This window comes from Ovis aries, chromosome 14 (assembly GCF_016772045.2).
Source record: "Ovis aries strain OAR_USU_Benz2616 breed Rambouillet chromosome 14, ARS-UI_Ramb_v3.0, whole genome shotgun sequence".
Classification (NCBI taxonomy): Eukaryota; Metazoa; Chordata; class Mammalia; order Artiodactyla; family Bovidae; genus Ovis; species Ovis aries.
The window spans coordinates 42663667-42670002 of record NC_056067.1 but is presented as its reverse complement, the minus strand read 5'-3'; positions in this window follow the sequence as shown (position 1 = coordinate 42670002).

Genomic DNA, 6336 nt, shown 5'->3' with positions numbered 1-6336 from the left:
GATGTTTCCTGGGAGAGAATCCAGAGATGGCACCAGCTGTATTTAGGCTGATTTTTTTGTTATCATCATTTTCTAAAGATGCTGCTGCTGCTGCTGCTGCTGCTAAGTCGATTCAGTTGTGTCCGGCTCTGTGTGACCCCATAGATGGCAGCCCACCAGGCTCCCCCATCCCTGGGATTCTCCAGGCAATAACACTGGAGTGGGTTGCCATTTCCTTCTCCAATGCATCAAAGTGAAAAGTGAAAGTGAAGTCGCTCAGTCGTGTCCGACTCAGTGACCCCATGGACTGTAGCCCACCAGGCTCCTCCATCCATGGGATTTTCCAAGCAAGAGTACTGGAGTGGAGTGCCATTGCCTTCTCCATCTAAAGATGCAAATACATGTATACTGACCACATCCCAGAAACAGGACCACATGTTTAGAAAAGCACACAGAGGGCAAGGGAGCACACATATACTGGCAGATTGGGGTTTGGGGAGGTGGAGTCTACCAAATTTCATCCATCTCAAGTCTCTTCATAGTCCACAGTTGAGGACCTTTCCCTTATCTGCTTTCCCACTACATTTGGCTGTCTGCTCTGAGACAATCATTTCACAATCTATTGTAGAGATCAGGGTGGTACCCTGGAGCCTATGTTTTTACCAATCCCCAACCATCCAGGTCATTTCAGTGCTTTGAGCCATAGGAAGCCGTAAACAGTGGTGACATGATTAAGTTTGTAGCTTCAAAGTTCACGCTGACAACAGCATGATGACTCAATTGGATGGACTGTTCTGGAACCCCATGGAATGTGCTGGGGAAGCAATGATGAGGGTCTGAACCAGGAGAGTGGCTCTGAAGAGGGGGAGAGGTGGCGAGAGGGAATGATTTATTAGAGAGTATTTAGGAGGTAGAACTGTTGAATATGCAGAGCAAGGGAGAGGAGGGAATTAAAGGTTTATCGTGGGAGATTGGAAACTCAGCAGCTTCAAACAGTAAGCATTTACTATCTCACAGTTTCTGTGGATCAAGAGCATCTTCGCTGGGTGCTTCTGTCTCAGTATCTCCCATGAGACTGTGGTCAGCGTGTCAACCAGGATTTGACTAGGGGCTGGGGGATCCATTTCTACAATGGCTCGCTCATATGACTGTTGTCTAGAGGCCTCAGTTCCTCACCACATTGGCCTCTCCACAGGGCTGCCTGGATGTCTTCAAGACTTACTTGGTTATCAATGATTCAGAAGAGAGGAGGGAAGAAGTAAGAAGTTCCTTAGCTACAGAAGTCACACTCCACCACTTCCACAGTACCCTATTGTGACACTGGTCAGCTCTATTCTGTATGGAAGGGGACCGCATAAAAACACCAGGAGGTAGGGATCATTGGTGGTCATCTTGGAGGCTAGCTACTGTTATGCCCAGATTGGCCAGAGTTATCATCTCTCTGATTGGCCAGAGTTACCATCCCCGGAAGCCCGGGAAGCATGACTCCGGAATTATTTTTGGCTTAGTGCACCTCTCTGAGCCTGTCATGGCTCTGGTGAGGTAACAGCTACAACAGTGGATAAAAAACCATCTAAGCATTAGGAGAAAAAAGGTAAATTCCTCTATAGTCTTTGAATCAAAATCTAGAAGCATAAGGGAAAAGATTGATCAATTTGACACATGATGCATATTTATAACTTTATTATGACAACAGATACCATAAGTAAGTCCACGATGCAATAAACTGAGAAAATTATTGCGTTTCACAAAGGATTGAGAGAAAAAATGGAGAAGAAAAAAAACCTCATGGGGCTTCCCTACTTCTCCAGTGGTTGAGACCACCGAGTGGTCCGCCTTCCAAGGCAATGGACTCACATTCAGTCCCTGGTCCAGGAAACTAACACCCTACATACCACGGAGCAACTAAGCCCTCGAGCTATACCTAGAGAGAAGCCTGTGTGCCGCAACTAAGACTGAAAGCCGCCAAAAAAGTAAATATTAAGAAAGAAAAAACCTCCAATTGTGTAGTGGGCAAGAGATATGGAAAGACAGCTCACTGTGATCTGTAGGTTTAAGGTCACACATGCAGCAAGTGTTGGAATGTCTCCAGGCCTATCAGCACGTCCTCCGGGTGCCCTGCCTGGCGCTGTTCTGCCAGGAGCATAGTGTTCTACCCCAGGCCTGACAGTAAGTGTACACTACTACTACTAAGTCACTTCAGTCGTGTCCAACTCTGGGCGACCCCATAGATGGCAGCCCACCAGGCTCCCCCATCCCTGGGATTCTCAAGGCAAGAACGCTGGAGTGGGTTGCCATTTCCTCCTCCAATGTATGAAAGTGAAAAGCGAAAGTGAAGTCGCTCAGTTGTGTCCAACCCTCAGCGACTCCATGGGCTGCAGCCTTCCAGGCTCCTCCGTCCACGGGATTTTCCAGGCAAGAGTACTAGAGTGGGGTGCCATTGCCTTCTCCAGTAATATCACAGTGACCTGAATATGCCTATATATTTTTTTTTAAAGTAAATTTTCTCAGGGCCAACCAGTTAGAGTCTTGTAGTAGAGAAATTTACCAAGGTAACCACGAACTGGACACAGGTAATTGGCCACAAACCCAACAATTGAATTAATTTCTAAAACTAGCATAGGATCAGGCCTATGATAGAAAAGCATTTGATTTATATGCTAAGGTCTAAGAAGTCAAGAAAACATAAATGATCATACGAATCAGGTCCAGCATCTTGGGGAAGCTGTCTGCCTCTGATGTCGTCGTCTTCTCATCCTGGTGTAGTGTAGTTTCTCCTGATAAAAAGTCCTTCCATCCAGGTTGAAGACAGTCCCTTAAATTATGTCTTTTTCTAATCCTGGTTGCAGGTCATGAGATATCTGATATTCATCCAAAGATAGATTACTGAGATGAGCTTCAGAAATAAACTTAGGGTGTTCTTTAAGAATTCAATTAAATTTTACATTAATATCACATAACAGCAAAGAACTGTCTAAGAGATGAGTCTTACTAGATGCAGACCTCCATTAACAAACTAGGATTTAACATTTTTTGAAATATCTTTTTCTCCCTAGAGTTACCCTCATTTTTATCAAATATAACAAAATTAAGGCTAGTTTGTTTGCAAAATAAGTCTGTTCTCACTAATTTTGGTCTGATGATTTATATAACCATAATTGATTGTAGACTTTTTATTTTGCTGAAACATTTAGAGAGTCTCAGGCTGAACTTTTAAAATAAAACAGGGCTGGGAAACTCACACCAAAGGCTTATCACAGATTTTGCCTAACAAATCTAGGTGAATTCTTCCCTTTTTAAGGTCTCAAAAATTTCTTGAGATTTTTGAACCCGTGAGATAACCTTCCTAACTCATCTGATAAACTTACTGGAAACCTACGAATTTCCAATTTTTGGAGGAGTCAGATAGAAAATATAATTGTTTTGTTTATAACGTTTAATTTTACCAAAGTATTGCCATAATTAGTTTGAGAGGAAGATTTTCCTTACTCCCTGAAAACATAAGATTCAAACCTGTGATTTTTCAGATAGAAACCATGAAAGTTATAAGCATATTCGCTGGTTCATTCAGTCCTTTTGTTAACGTTTGTGAAGTTATCAGGTTTTCCATTAGAATACCAGGACATATTAGAATGTTAAGAACTCCATATAATTTCTAGGATATCTGTATTAGTAATTTTACCATATAGTATAACATGAGTGGATTTATTACTCATGTGATAGTCTTTTTCATGCAATTTAACCAACCAAATAAACACAGTTTAATATCTCTCTTTGGGATGTTCCAGGGGCCCTCTGAAGCACCCCAAAGTTAGCTAGAGGTCAAAAGAACTTCAAAAGAATTCTATTTAGGAAGTTTTATCAAAAAGATCAATCAAAAGGGTTTAGAACTTTGATCAGATTTAGTTGCTGGGTGTATCATTTAGCTTGTTGATATGTCACAATGGGAGTAAATACCAAGGCTCGAGGTCTAGTGAAAGTCAGCTCCGCCATCTTGGACCTAGTTGGCTCTAACCAGTTTTTTCTTATGGCTGTGTCATTCCTAACAAAATCAATTTATCTAACTAATTGTAATCCAATTTTAGAAAATCCGGATCATGTATAACTCTTTTGAATATTTTTCATACCTTTTTTTTTTTTTTTTTTTACTGAAAACACACTTCCTACTTTTCTACACTTTCTAGGAAGTGTACACAGTCATCCCCTATTAGAGTTGGCGCTGTTCTGCCAAGAGCATAGTGTTCTACCCCAGGCCTGACAAATCTAGGTGAATTGAAAATTGAGGATATGGAAATTGAGGTCAGGGAGATTAATGAATATCTTCAATAAGAATGGATCAGAATTCAGGGGTACACAGCCATTTGCTATTAGAGTTGGCAGTTTCCATGTGCCACGTGATCACAAAAGATGAGTCACTTTGTTTATGACAATGGTTGCTTACTTTAAAGGACACTTGACTCTCGGTTCTTATGTTTCACTTGTCTGATCCTTCCCAGCTATCTTTATGATAATACATGACCTCATTTGATTTATCATGACAGACCTGATCCTGAAAGAAAAAAAAAAAAAGACTTCCCAAACATGTCATGCTGTTTGTTACCCATAGCTATCTACTTCAGTGAGCCTGAATTCACTTCTGTTGTTTGTTATTTATCAGGTTTTTCCATGGGAAAAGAAAGGAAGAGCCTATGCGTGGCTAGCCATGGAGAGATGACTTCAGCTTGGAGAATCAACCGGGGGCAGGAGAGTGTGTTCAGCCTGCCTGGAAATTGAGCCGTCATTGTGATTAAATGAGATTCACCTGTGAGTGACCAGCACCATCCAGTGCACCAAGAATCACCACATAAAAATGATTTCTCGGAATGCTTTTTGAGAAGAGTTTTTAAAAGGTTCATGTTTTCTCAAAAATGCATCAATTCCATTAAGGCGACAGTCTGGAAAAGGCAACACTGCGGGACAGAAATCGGATCAGTGGTTGCCAGATTTGAGGGTGAGAGGAAAGGATTGCCTACAGAAGACAGGAGGGAACTTTAGGGTGGTCATGAAAACGTTCTATATCTTGGTTGCAGTGGTGATTACATGGTTGTATATATTTGTCAGAACTCAGAAAACTGCACACCTCAGAAGGGTGAGTGTTACTCTATTAAAATTATCTTAATAAGTTTCACTTTAAAAATGTACAGATTCAAACTTCTAGATAACCTACATTTCCTTCTATAAACTTGACCGTTTTATTACATACCTTCTCTCATTTGACATGCTTATCAAGTTTTAAATTTCAGATTGGTTTGTAGCAGATTTCACCTAAATTATAGGAAGTTAGTATTTTCATATGTATTGATTCTTCTGCCCAGTCATTCCATTTTAGGCAGCCAATATTTATTGAGCCTAGTGCCAGAAAAAAAATCTTACCTCAGTATGACTATGGGCCTTCCCTGGTGGTCTACTGGTTACGGATCTGCCTGCCAATGCAGGGAACACTGGTTTGATCCCTGGTCCAGGAAGACCCCACATGCCTCGGAGCAACTAAGGCCTTGTGCCACAGCTGCTGAGCCTGAGTGCTGCAAGTACTGAAGCGCATGCACCTAGAGCCGGTGTTCCACAAGAGAAGTCCCTGCAGTGAGAAGCCCACCCCCTGAAGCATAGCCCGTGCTCGGGGGCAACTGGAGAAAGCCCGTGCAGCAACAAAGACCTAGCATTGTCAGTACCCACTAACACAGTCAATACCCCATGAAGTCATCATCATCATCGAACTCAGTTGCCTCTGACTCTTTTGCGACCCCATGGAATATAGCCCACCAGGCTCCTCTGTTCATGGGATTTTCCCAGCAATAATACTGGAGTAGGTTGCCATTTCCTCCTTCAAGGGGATCTTCCCTACCCAGGGACTGAGCCTGTATCTCCTGCATTAGCAGATGGATTCACCACTGAGTCACCTGGGAATCCCACCCTATGAAGTATACCCTATTATTACTCCCATTGTAAGGATATGGAAATTGAGGTCAGGGAGATTACTGAACACCTTCAATAAGAATGGATCAGAATTCAGGGGTACCCCAGATTCTGTAGTCAGTGTTCCTAACCTTGATGCTATTGTCTTGATAATACATTTTCTGTGTGCACCCGAAGCTGACTCATGTATGGAAAAAACCACCACAATATTGTAAAGTAATTATCCTCCAATTAAAATTAATTAATTCAAGAAAAAACATGCTTCTGGTTCCCTGTGGGTAAGATTCTAAAAGTTCTGCTTTGCCTGTTTGTGGTTCCTGGTGGGGTAGGGGTGTGTGTTCTGAAATCATTTCTCATTAAAATTGAGACCCTAACTGTTAAAATTTATATTTTAATAACTAACCA